A 13,786-nucleotide genomic window follows, 5' to 3' on the forward strand; every position below is an offset into this window, starting at 1 on the left:
TACCTTTGCAGAACCCTCGTAAAGATTCTGACGATTTCGACTAACTTGTAAATTTATATATCCAATTCGTCCGCTTTAGGAGGCCTAACATATGCAGTTGACAGAACTGTGATATTTGTTTTAGTGCAGAGCTATGGACTTTTTTTTTAACAGACTTGCTTACAATTTTTTTAAAATCTTACTGATTTTGGAGATTTGTAATATATTACATGCCCTAAATCACAATTCTGCTTCGTAATGTCATTAGAATTTAACTTTTTTTTCTCAATTGCAACACATTTTATTCAAATTGGTTCAGCGGTTGTCTCACAAAAGCAGTTATGCGTTTTTGATTTGTTTGAATGGGTGGCATTGAAGTCGGAGCTGAAGGTTCCTCTTAAAACAACTTACTATTTGGATATTGACGCCATGTTTCCATACCTTTAATAACGATGGCGGTGTTGTAGTATCACACCCTTCTTTCCTTGAAGGAACTGAATACCTTACGGCAATCTGGTGTACTCTTAGTCATTAGTGTCATTGCAGCACGCAATGACACAGAAAACTCGCTCGATGGGCGCGATAGAGGGAAGGGTGGTGTTGTAACGTATACGAACACTTTGCGCAAAAGAGTGTAGTTACTCAATGCCGCGATGCTCGCGTCTGGGGCCTCTATGAAACGCTGAGCTCCATTGTTGCTGGGATCGGAGATGGCCTTCCCGGTAGGGCTATTGAAAAGGTTAAAGAACAATTGTGTCTCAGGCATTGGGGGCACGTTAAAGATCCCCTGGTGGTCAAAATGAATCCGGAGTCCCCCGCTACGGCGTGCCTCATAATCAAATCGTGGTTTTGGCTCGTAACACCCCAGAATTCAATTGAAAAAATTGCAAGTGATTTCCTGGAATCAACGTCTGAAGTGGCCATCGCCAACGAGCCATGATATCGCTGGTTCAAATCAACATCAGACCGAGCGTTAAGATGAGGAATCGAATTCTGAACGCCTGGGTTCGTCTGCCTGAACATGCGTGTCCTCGAGGCTGATGTTCGGCCCGACCGAAGGCCGTTTTACTGCATACAGTTTCCGCCAAATATAAGTGCTCAACGTTGCGTCGCCTGTTATATACAGCTTGTCTCGTCAGTAAGTTTTACTAGCCACATGTAAGTGGTTACTGAAAATGTTATGGAATTACAGCAAGCGTTACCAAGTAAAACACAAATTGCGAAATACCAGAACTATCCAATCAATGTAATTGATTACAAGTTATTAATTACATGCCATTTGTTGCACGCAAGTCTACGTGCAGTAGGACGCCCGCGGTTGTGGCCCACAGCAGCCACGCGCACGCGGATTTTCAGAGTCAGCACCTGGGATCTCAGTATTTGTTTCATCGACCAGATATTGGCTGACTATTCGAATCGGCGCTGCTATGGCTCGATATACTGTAATGGTTGATGCCAGGAAATCATCTGTTGATTTTCTTATACAGATTTTCATTGGCCCTACTGGGAGCGCTTTCTCCGAGTCCCAGCAACAATAACGAAGCAGAGCACTACATAGATGACCCAGACGCGAGCTTCGCGACACTGAGAAATCAATTTTTTTTTTTTGCGCGTGGTGTCCGTACGTTACGACACCGTCCTTCTCTCTGGCGCGCTCATCTAGCGAGTTTTCATCGTCACTGCCAGTCTATCCGGACGTCTTCACATAAGAAGGAAAAGAGAGAGAGAAAAAAAGACGAGATATCACCGACGACAACTTTGAAAAGGTATTGTTAGTGAAAATACACAGCGTTGGAAGGACTGCAGAAGATTCTCTGAAATAACCAAACCAGGTCGTTCTATTGTCTGCATTTGTTCAATGTGAATAAATGTTGGCAGAAAGGGGACGTAAAAGTGATCGATTGCATTTTAATAAATGCTCCCATTTTTTTGCCTGGACCACTAATTGTTTACTGTAATCAATTAAATTTTTGAATAGTGTACTTGTAATTCGTTTCTATTTTCCTGTAACGTGCACAAGTATACCATGCATGTAAGCTGCTACCTCCAATGATTTCCAGACACCTACAGTGGGGGCGCGCAAACCACTCAATAATTAAAAAAAAAAGAGGAGTAGGGAACAACACTTACACCTTTTGTATGTTTTGCATTTCATCGCTTCAAAATCCGTAGTATGAGACTAATTACATTCGATGTGCCTGGTGAAAGCGTGGACATGCGACATTTTGTAGGGTTGACACAGGTGAAGTATATGTTCTTCTCTGTGTCCTTTGAGAATACAGGGCCGAGTAAATGCTTTCGAGCCATTTAAGAACAATTCAATTTGCTAACTTTTTCACTATGTAAGTGCCGTAAAGCCCGAACGATGAACCCGTTTAACTAAAAGCTCTATAAATCATCACACGGCCACCAACCTTCCGCGGATCGCTCCGACGGAAGACGCCGACAGACGCCACGAGAGCTTCCGCTGAAATTGACTGTGACAGAGAATGAGCAGTACGTTTATCCCGACGATGGATGGAAAAACTTTATTTTCGTCAGAACGCATGTGCGGACGATTCCGTGCTAGATGGCCATCAGCTCATGGCTGACGGCGACCTGGGTGGCCCACTCCACGGCCCTGGTCTGGACGACCGGGTCTGAGCTGGCCAACACGGCCTCCGGACGAAAGTTATAGCTTTGACTTTTCCAAAGACACAACCTCGGGGATCTTGGGAACTTCTCGGAAGGGGAGCGGGTGCTTTAATGGAGCCACAGCGTTAAGATTTCTTCGTTTTCTCTCTCTGTGGTATATTAGTTTGAAGTCTGCCTCTGTATGGAAGCAACAGACTTGTACACGTTACAGGAAAAAGTGTAACCGATTACAATTACTTGATTCAGAAATGCAATTAACTACATTGACCAATTAAGGATCTACGAAAGTAACTGAGCTATTACTAAAATGTAATGGTTAATTTTTATGTTACCTTCCTTCCCAGATTTATTAATGTCGTTTTAATATAGCAAATAGGATCAGCTGATTTGGCTCTTTCAGTGCACCTCCTGCAGCGCTTCACACGTTGTTTGTCTTCAGTAACAACAACTTTGTTACAGTTACCATCGCTCATCTTCCCTCTCTTATTTTTAATTATTATTTTTGCGAAAGCATGAGCATTGACTAGTAACGACATTGAAAAATATCGTTTCTGGTCGCTGTGTGTACGCTCTGGAGATCTGTGTGTGCGTTACGGGGAAGGGCAGCGCTGGAATGTACGAACAACTTACGTCAAAGAATGCGGTCACTCAATGCCGCCATGCTCACGACTGGGTTCTCTTTGAAGCGCAGCACCTCGTCATTGTTGCTGGGTCTTTGGAAAAGGCGCTTCCCGGTGGCTTAGGGTAAATGAAAAGCACGCAAAAAAAAATGTCGTCCGTACATATATAGGTTATTTCCTGGCATCAACTTCCGAAATCGGCACCACTATCTGGTGGTGTCCAATATCTGGTGCAGGAAAGAAATGCTGAGCGCCCTGCGTGTCTGAAAAATAAGATTTCAAAGATGCTGCTACGTGGCAGAACCGTTGGTATTGTACTGTATAGTTACCGCTGAATTCAAGTGCTCAACGCTGCGTTGCCTGTCCCAGCATGTCTCGTCAATAAACTGAGTAGTTACATGTAAGTCGTTACTGCAAAAAAGTGATTGAGTTACAGTGAGCACTGCCGAATAAAGAGAGTAATCAATAAAAAGCAAGAGAACTAAAAGTTTAATTGAATACAAGTTATTAAATACATGTCTCTCGTTAGGTACTAGTGTGGGAAGCAGCGATGAAAACAAAGTTAAGCCTACGACTGAATAGAGTTTCCTGGCCGAAACTCTGTTCTCTCCTGAACCTGCCCCCGAATATAAAACTCACTTCAGTCCTCGGGAAGAGTCACTCGTGCTAGCATGCATATTTGTTTTTCTTTTAGCGAGCAGCAGATTCGTGTTGGGTTGATCTGCTTTATACGTAGAAAGGAAGCAAAAAATAAACGGTAAGTGCGCTTAAGTGTCAAGAGAACAACGTTGGGAAAATGGGGTCGATGTCCACGACGTTATTACTGATCACACAACTCAAAGCCTTCGTCGACGTGCAGAACATCACGGTGACATTAGTGCAAAAAAGAACGAACGAAATCTTCATTTATGTTTTCTGTTCATGTAGTCTTAACGGGAAGACCGTGGCACCAGGAAATACCACGGGAGAGGGGAGGGTCGCAGTGAGACGCACTTAAATTTGCCTTGACACGATGCGACAGAGTTCGACGAGGCATACTTAAGGAGAAATACTCTAGTGCATATATGCATACAGTTTATGTACGCTAGTAAAGTTAGTAATTGCTGCATCAACCCCCCCCCCCCCCCCCCCCCCAAAGCACACACACTTTTCTTTGTATAGCCGCGGTGGTATTAGCTTGAGGTGGACGTTGTGAGGAAAGCTATAGGAATACCCGCAAGTGAGCCGTCAATCGCCAATCACCCTGCATGCGTTGGTCCTCACCTCACGACATGCATGCCACACGTCATGCACGTGTAGATTCACCCATGCAACCATGCAACAGTCACACGAGCACAGTGTCGTTCGACATGGAAACATGTTTTCATAAAGTAAGACCACTTAGCACAAAAGCCTGAACGAGCCGGAACAAAAGCCGGAACGAGCCATTCACCCAACGCTGTACGGCGTTCACTGTCCTTGGTGCGGAGGCCGGCCAACTCTCGCCCACATTACGTGGGACTGCCAGAACAGGCCACCCAAAATTAATACACCAAAAATAGCCGGCAAACTTTCCGGAAGGGAGCAGTGGGAGACTTGGCTCGCCAGCGAGGATCGGGAGATGCAACTGGCGCTCCTCGACCAGGCACGGCGGACCGCTCAAGCCAGTGGGGCCCTGGACTAGGGGCTCCACCCACTCGCTTTCTGCATTTTTTTCTTCTCTTAAATAAACGTTTTGATATATATGTTTTCATAAAGTAGTGATTTGGGCGAAATGGTCTGAGTTCATAGCGCGATTTTTGCAGCGTGAAGCACTGACGTGCGGATATTAAAGAAAAAAAAGCGTTAGTGAAAGGACAAACACGTGGCACTGTGTCGTTATTTTTCTTTTCCTTTCCGCCCTTCCATGCTTCGCGCTGCATAAATCACGCCACGTTTTGACAGGTCTGCAGCTCTAGAGAGCCCAACAGGTGGCTTTATCAAAATGATCACCACGTTCTACCATAACTATCGTGAAAAATTAGCCTTAGAAAAAGATTATACAATGAGACAGACAGCACCCGCGAGAACTAAAATTACCCTCTAAAGTACGCGTGCGAACGCGAAATTTACTTGCCTTTATAGGTCAGGCAACGAATCTTGCAGAATGTTGTGGTAAAAACGTGCCCCGCGAGCCTTTCCTTAATTACGGAAACAACCGCATCCTCCGAGTAGATTATAACGCAGCGTGTTCTATATCGGCGTCATTTGAGAGCGGTGCTGTACGTCAACTCTTTGAGGGCACTCCGACTGTAGTACGGACGTCCGAGCTATTTCCTGAGGACCTAAAGTTGTCCACATCAGGGTCAACAACCATCTCCATGGCACAACGATCGTTTTTTTTGTCAGCCTGAAGAGACCTCATATAACTGAACGTGTACACGCACTGTTACTGAGAGTGCAGGCACTTGCAATATAGGCAAAAACGACGCTGCTGGTAAGAGCTGAACTGCAACACCAAGCACTGGTGAGTATACACAATGGCCCTCGTTAATGAAGCGCGGAATAACATTTGCAGATTTTTGTATGAATAGTCTATTTACAGTGGCTGAATCGTACAAATAATTCATTTAGGGCCTCTAAGAATTCATAGATATCAAAGAGCATTCGAAAATCTTAAAGTAAACATGAATACAGTAAATTCGCAACTTTATCGCTGACTCTAAAACGGTACGTTTACGTTCGTTTACGTTAAGGCAGAAGAAAACCGACCTTTATATTAAACTTGAAATGTTCTTGTTAACTGGGCTGACGGAGGTTTTGTGGCTGTTACTACCCGAAATACATGTTTTGATAGGACGAAATATTATGCATCTAAACTGTTAGCGCTACTGTGAGGAGCTGGTTACAGGATTCGGACACAAATTTTCGCCACGAGTTTTGCGAAATCAAGAATTCGACGTTTGTGCGTATGTCGTTTTGTGTGAGGTTTTGCAATTTTAGCCAAATTTTGTGAAATTAAAATTGGGCGAATGTTATTCAGCGGTACATGACCCGCTCTTCGAACGTAACGATTGAAATGGATTCGTTGTATTCGCATTCGAATAAAACATATAAAACACAATCGTTCACATGAGTCAGCGCATCATTGTTCTAGAAAACGTAGCAAACATTTTTGTGTATAACGGGCACCGGCATCGAGAAATTGTAGTTGCCGGTCATGTAACGGTTTCCGTTCAGACAAATCTGACAAATTGGGAAATGAGGTGGTTATAATTAGGGCGGGATACCCCCGGAAGCAGGTAGTTCCGTCCTCTGGGTCAAGGGTCCTACACCATAGTACCCCGGGAACTGTGCCAATTGTACAGCCTCATCATCTACAGCGGAAGTTCACCACCTGTGGCAGTCCAGAAACGAGGCCTCCAAGAGAGAAAATTCGTAGAGCTGCCAAATTAATGAGCTGATTTAACATACAGAGACAGACAATTAATTAATTATAGAGTTTCACGTACCAAAACCACTTTCTGATTATGAGGCACACCGTAGCGGAGGACTCCGGAAATTTAGACCACCTGGGGTTCCTTAACGTGCACCTAAATATAAGTACACGGGTGTTTTCGCATTTCGCCCCCATCGAAATGCGGCTGCCATGGCCGGGATTCGATCCCTCGACCTCGTGCTCAGCAGCCCAACACCATAGCCACTGAGCAACCATGGCGGGTGCAGACAGACAAATTCGTTGGCTTATGAACGATAAGCTTTCTAAGGCAACACAACAATTTCTACGCAAGGAGGGCCTCAGCGCTTTTATGAGAATCCCCGCATTCGCCGCAGGGAAAGCCGTTCAAATAAAAAAAAAAGTGATGATTCAAGTCAGACGCATATACGCATATAGCACAGCGGAGAACATTGCTGCTTGTGAATTTTTTTTAATGTAATGTGAAGTGCCGCCGATATTTGGCATCTAGATGACGATAGTTTCTGGGAATACAGCTTAATTATTACACTACTAATAAAATGGACACCATATAAAGTCATATATCTTTCAGGGGATGTAGTGGAGAAATGGCGCAATAATCATGTTATCATCAGGTTAATCATGTTAATCATCAAGTCATATCTTGTTTAATATACAGGTTAACGCGAGTAGTCGCACAGTAATACACTTTTGATACTTTGGCGCCACATACGTTGGCGAAACAGATTAGCGAGTTATTATAAGCCAGCTTACGGTCTGGGTATTGAGGTTTAAAAAGAAAAAGAAAAGAAACCTCTACAGAACTGCGAGTAGTCTCGATGCAAGCGAATGATCCGTCGCTTGGTTGTTTCCAGCCATGTCTATGAGATACGCACACGTGGTTTCTCTGGTTGCTGCAATCGTTGTGGCGGTCGGGTCAACTGATCTGGAGGATTTCTTTCAGGCAAGTAACGACTCTTTTCTACACGTGTGGCGCCAGCTGTAGCATAGTCGCAACTGGTATACGAACACAGCAAAAGAGAGGGTTAACCGAAGTCAAAGGAGGAGTATGGGACGTCAGCGAGAGGCGCGGGGGAAGTGTTACGAAAAGAAAAAAGAAGTGAGATGAAGAGAGACACCAGCAGATTGTCCACGCGGGGTGGCACGCTTCGTTCGCGTTCGGAGCCTCCCGAGCAAATAAATTTGAATGACAGTGGCACGCGGTGAACGGAAAAACGAATCGTTTTTAAATGGCGAACTTGCTGTCAGAAGCAGGCTTACGGGCTCAAAAAGCGCCTTTACGTTTGCTCTCGTGTCATGCAGATAGCTCTATGGGTAGCATGCGAAAGTTTAAAATACGAAACATTTCTAGGCATACTAGGCTTGCTGGAGCCGCATTGTGTAAAGATTCCTTTCTTTTTCAATCTTTTTTGCCTTCCGTGATTGGCTGGCATGACGCCAGTTGCATCGCCAGTATACTGACCATTTGCTCGGACGAGTGATAAGATTTGGACAGAATTGAAGGAAAAGAATGCATGCGTATACAGCCCTTATTCCTTGTTGTCATGTTCAGTCGCTCATCTGGATCACTTGACGGCAGTCGGCACTAACGGCCACGAGGGCACTGCGAAGACCCTTGAATCACGTGATTTTCTTCCGAGGGGAACGAGCAAACGCTTACGGGTGTTGTGCGTTTCATCGTTTCACGCATGGAGACAAAACACCGACGGAGTGTTTCGTTCAACCTGGCACTTGTGGCGAGAAGCCGCTACCGAGACAGCGGGACTAAAGGCATCAAAAGTTCCTGCGCGTAGCTGCGGATTTATTAGAAAGCTTTAGCCCCCCCGTCTTACCCTACCGTAGGAGAATTCCTTGCCATACAGTGGTACGGTAAACCGCATGCCTTTCACCGGTTACGGCGCGGTAAGCGTACGGCAAAACATGACCGAAACTTTCCATTAGTGCTTTATGTTGCCGCAGTAGTATTGCGGCAGGACACTGAATAAAGTAATGAGTTTGATTTTATCAACTGAGACTGCCACAAAGGTGGCTCTTCATCGGTAATGCATCAGAAGAACTTGGGCAACGAGGAGGCTCAGTTAAGCGAAGCAAATTGACGAAGAGTATCATTAAACATATATATTATCGCGTAGTTAACTTGCTAATTCTGCACTTGTTTGAATCATGCGTCTATCAGGACGAACTTTGAGCCCACATTTTCTTGGGTTACTCTGGTGGTGAAGGCCCTCCCATCTGCACCAGCACCTCGTTTCTAACACAGAGCGTTAAAGTGTTAGACATTTAGTGTTGGAAACAATGAATCCATACGACGTATGACTTCCCGAAATGTGTGCAGAGGATACACAGTGAAGGCGAGGTGACGACGTACCAGTGCTACCGAAATGGTACCACGCTCGAGCCACCCTCATCGCAGGACTTCACCGTTCTGTGGAAAGGCTCGGACCTGCCCAATAACGAAGCACAATTAGTGTGCACGTTCCAGCTTGCCGGTGACAGTGAGAAACAGAGGTGGTTACCTTTCCTTTCTTTTTTTTTTCTTTACGTTTCGAATACACTTGTGTAGGTGCTTCCATGTCGGCGCGTTCTACTATTTAACAGGAGGTCGAACGTCCACAACATTCACCTTCAGTACTGAGCGCAATGGAAAAATGTGCGTACGTGTGCTTAGATTTTGGTGCAAATGAGCATGGCCAAAACTTAGCTAGGAGCCTTCCTGCTGCGGCGTTCTTTGGAGATCAACTACAGTCTTAGGAACTCAAAGACTAGCAAAGCCCTCCCCTCGAAACTAAAACAGCTAAATACAGCGGGAGAATGTCATAGAAGCTCACGTTAGACAAGAAAATTTATAGCCGCAACACGAACTTGCAGCAATTATATAGACATGCTGCTAGTTGCGTCTGTTTATATTAGAGTGTACTCGAGTATAAGTCGACGTAATTACCAGAAAACATCTCAAACTAATGGGTTAGATCTGTAATTTTCACCGAACAAGCTTGGCCTGTGGTTGTCATAGCCAGGTAGCGTATACGTGAAGTTTTGAAAGAAAAAAGAAAGTCTAACGCAATAACGACGCTCTGGTTCCCAGGCTCTGACACTGAGTTGTTTACGAGCCCAATGCCACTAGCGTCTTTCTGTTAGGTAAAAGATGGAAGCGCAAAACAGTATTGAATTCACTGAAGTGAGATAAGGCGTTTAATCACGTTCTTTGTGTATCAAATAGATGTGTAGCCTACGCTATTATTCGCAGGGCACCATCCAGTTAGCCAGCCTTTCGAAGTGGGATCTTGCACTTCCTCTTTAACGTAATGCCACAAGATCATCGCAGATTTTTTGAAGATGACGTAGGACGTAAGTTGCGATTATTACCAACCAGGACCCATATTCGCAAGAACGTTCTTACGCTAGAAGCGCTCGTGCCAGACAGTAGTGATGTGGGACATATTATTATCGAAGGCGATCAGACAATGATAAACATAACTTACGAACGAAAAGCTTCCTGAATTCGGCCGCAGAACTGCACATGAAAAAATTCGGGTAAATGTTAGGTACGATAATGACGTCGATTTTCTCGGTTGACTGACTTGTTGTAACGAGAACAATATTTACAATATTTGTGCACTGTTCTAAAAACGAACGAAAGTCAGAGCAGCGATCATAAACTGAATCAAGATACCCTGAGAAAAAAAAAAATAGAGAGATGCTATCCCAGTCAACACTGCAGTAGAAGTGAGAAAATATTTACAAGGACGTTAATAGTTTTCGTTATTGCTGTTTAGTGATTTTGCAGCTTTTTGCTCACACCATAACAATTTCAACACTTTGCAGGTTGGAAGCCTCTGCCGAGTACGAATCTCAAGGAGACTACACCATTATATCAGGAGACGGTACGTTCGGCCATCGCAAGCAACCTCTACACTGATCTCTAGTAGAAGATTCATAAGAGTTGGTTGTAATGGGGGTTAACGCTAAAGTGGAAGGCAGGCATAGCGCGTACACATAGGTTGCCATTTGTTTATTTAATTCTTTTTGCCTAGAGCGATAACGTCTCGCAAATGAGCTTAGAAAAGCGAACAAGAAGAAAAAAAATTGTCATAGGTTTACCTTCCTTTGTATTGCTGTATTTATAGCTGAGGGGAAAAAATTATGCAGATCCCACGAACAGGGAATTGGTGCGCGTAAAGCTTTCGTGAGCCAACGAGTCAAAATGGCGCATTACGACAAAAGACGCGCTGCCGATTTCCATGGCGAGGGGGTTCCGCAGTCACCATTGGTGACTTGCAGAGAAAGTGTTACTTTTATTTAGCCTTAAAACGTGTTAAATTACAAGACACGACTTGCTTGACGTTGTAGAAATAAAGTTCCTGGTTTTTCTAGGGACCTTATATAAGGACGCCTCATGGCGCCTTAGTGCGATACCAGACGCGCAGCGAATTTCTGCGATGAGCCCGCCCCGTAACTTCCATGTTTTTAACGCCATAGCGTTAAGGGCCCCGCGTCTCAAAAAAATCCGATGTCGGCGTCGGACGTCGGTTCGCGAAAAATCATTCCGAACCACAACTACGCAGGCCTTCCGGGTGGCGCAGAGGTGTTAGTGAAATAACTGAATTCCTTAAAGCAAAATGCGTCAGAAAAATCGTAAAGTACGACCTAAACACTACCTACATACTTGATAGCGTCAGACTAATTTGTATATACCAGAAAACAATTCTGTTAGGTAAAAAGTCAAACAAAAACCCCCATTTTCAGCGTTTCTACAATTCATAGAGTGGCACGACCCACTCGGTTCCTTGCAACAACACCATCCAGAGGGCGCTCTCCTCCGCGCATCCGCAAGAAAGCTTCGGTTGCCGGGAAGCCTGACAAGCAGTCACGGATCTTTGAACGCTATCGCGTTCCACTCTTAAGGGTGAAGCTTAAGCGTGCTCCAAATTTTATAAGTCAATTGTTGCTATGCGGCGCTTTGAACGCGTCAAGCGGCTTGGAGTGCTGGCTTGCACGAGGAAGCCTCCTCAGGCATGCATTCGTGGCCTAATATTTAGAGCATGTATTTCTGTGCCGGGGGTAGCGCATTGGAAACCAACCACCAGAAATGTTTATATATATATATATATATATAATGTCTGTAATGCAGAAGAGTGCGTGTTAAGTAGTACAGATGCAGTATGCTGTATTTGTATAGTGTATTACGTGCACAAGAGTGCCACAGTTGTTTTGCGCACAAAGAGTAGGGCTTCAAGACCGGGCACAAGGGTAAAGCATGCACAACTACCTGTGTATGTTTTACCGTGCATATAAGCATATTTGTAAAACATCAACCCTTAATTGGACGAGGATTAGCCGGCACCGTATTCGTGCTCCACCTCTTCTTTATTATGTGAAATATACAAAAAAATAATTTTGAAAATTACCTTTTTTAACGACACATTATCTTTTTCTTCCCATTCTAGGTAAACAGGTGCGTCTTTACCAACTCCAACCTCCATACCAGGGTGAAGCCTACTACTTCAAGGAAGGTCAGTCACAAAGGAACACTGTGCTCTCTCGGTTCCCTCGATAGCACTATCACGCCAATGTTAGAAGCAGTAGTTTCACGTCGAATGGGACAGTTTCGGAGCACGAAATTTCATCGCTGCTGACCGGCAGACCATGCCACGTAAAAGTCCGAATTCCTCAGAATTAATTCAAAATGGATATGCCTTGCAAACTCGCAAGCTACAATTCGTAGATTGAAATATGTGCTGTAAAGTCATTAATTGAAATGTTAATGAGTGTAATTATGTTAATTCTTCAATTACGCATTCCTATTTCTCGTAGAAGCAACGACATCCTCATCGAGTAAGTTAGCTCAAGAGCTAGAATTGTGTTTATATCACAGACAAATTTTAAAAAGTGGTGCTGCTAAAAAAATTACACACCCTATATTTTTACTGGCATTTATTTTGAGAGGCGGCAAATATTCCTATCTGGCTTTAAACTGAAATGAAATCCTGGGGTATTACGTGCCAGAACGATCACCTGATTAGGCACGCCGTGATGGGGGACTACGAACTCATTTTGACCACCGAGGGCTCTTTAACGCGCACTTAAATCAAAGTGCACGATAGTTAGCACATTTCGCCCCCGTAGAAATGCGACCATCGGGGCTGGATCGAACACGTGACCTGGAGATCAGCAGTGCAACGTCATAGCCACTGAGCTGCAATGACGCGTAGCGCATCTGGCTTTGCACTTTCATGGCTGCGTAGTGAAATTCAAAATTAGGTTGGCCCGTTTATGCAATCCTACCCATGCGCGCGTGTATATTTTGAAGCTAGAATTGAGCATCGATCATTACTAATTCCAATGTTTATTTACTGTAGTGTTTATTTTTCTCTGGTTTGTCCACAGTGGCCGATGCGGATGGCAATCCGGTCTTCAAGATTTACGACACAGACGAGACGTGCGCAAACGCCGAAGCCCTTCGCAACAAGGTCGGCCCTGAGCCGTGCGACTTGGAATACGTACGTTGAAGATGCCGCTCATGCAATAACAAGAACGTCAACGAAAACTAAAAAAAAAAGGTGGAGGGAAAACGTGTAAGTTGTACTTGTACGAGCGAAGAACTGACTAATAAAGCCTTTCCACGTTATATAGCACGCGGAAGTATCAGCCATCCTTTCGGCTCATTGTATTATCACTAGGTGAATTAAGAACCAACATTATGTACGGATATCTCTCGATCGCTTCTATTTCTTTGTATCCTTCACCGTTCACAGCCTGCCGAACCTGGTGATGACATGGGTGAAGCGCTGCTCGAACCACTGACGAAACGCGAAGAGGAATAGCATTGTAATAGAAGAGTCTAAATCTACGCTCCAGCGACGGCTCTCTCTGGGCACCACAAATTGATCTCAAAGGCCATGCTTTTGTTGACTGCAGGCGCCGGAAGCGACTGCGGAGCAGAAAACGAAACAGATGCCATGTTTTGTGCGCCCCTAATTATATATTGTTTAACATGTGTTTCACTATCGGCGCTTACGAGGTCTGGGCGGTATTCTCGCGCGATCACTTTCGGGGATCGCGTGAGAATAGCGCCCCTTCGGGGATCACTTTCTGGGATCACCTACGCCACGCCTCG

General features: G+C 44.6%; 1 long non-coding RNA gene across 1 annotated transcript; it reads left to right on the forward strand.

Moving 5' to 3' along the window:
- The first annotated feature begins 8,807 nt into the window (after positions 1-8,807).
- Positions 8,808-13,508, forward strand: LOC129385089 (uncharacterized). The gene is made up of 4 exons (XR_008612649.2): positions 8,808-9,177; positions 10,495-10,553; positions 12,117-12,182; positions 13,057-13,508. It is a non-coding gene; the product is annotated as an uncharacterized lncRNA (long non-coding RNA).
- Positions 13,509-13,786: the final 278 nt, after the last annotated feature.

Source organism: Dermacentor andersoni, chromosome 5 (genome assembly GCF_023375885.2).
Source record: "Dermacentor andersoni chromosome 5, qqDerAnde1_hic_scaffold, whole genome shotgun sequence".
NCBI classification, from domain to species: domain Eukaryota; kingdom Metazoa; phylum Arthropoda; class Arachnida; order Ixodida; family Ixodidae; genus Dermacentor; species Dermacentor andersoni.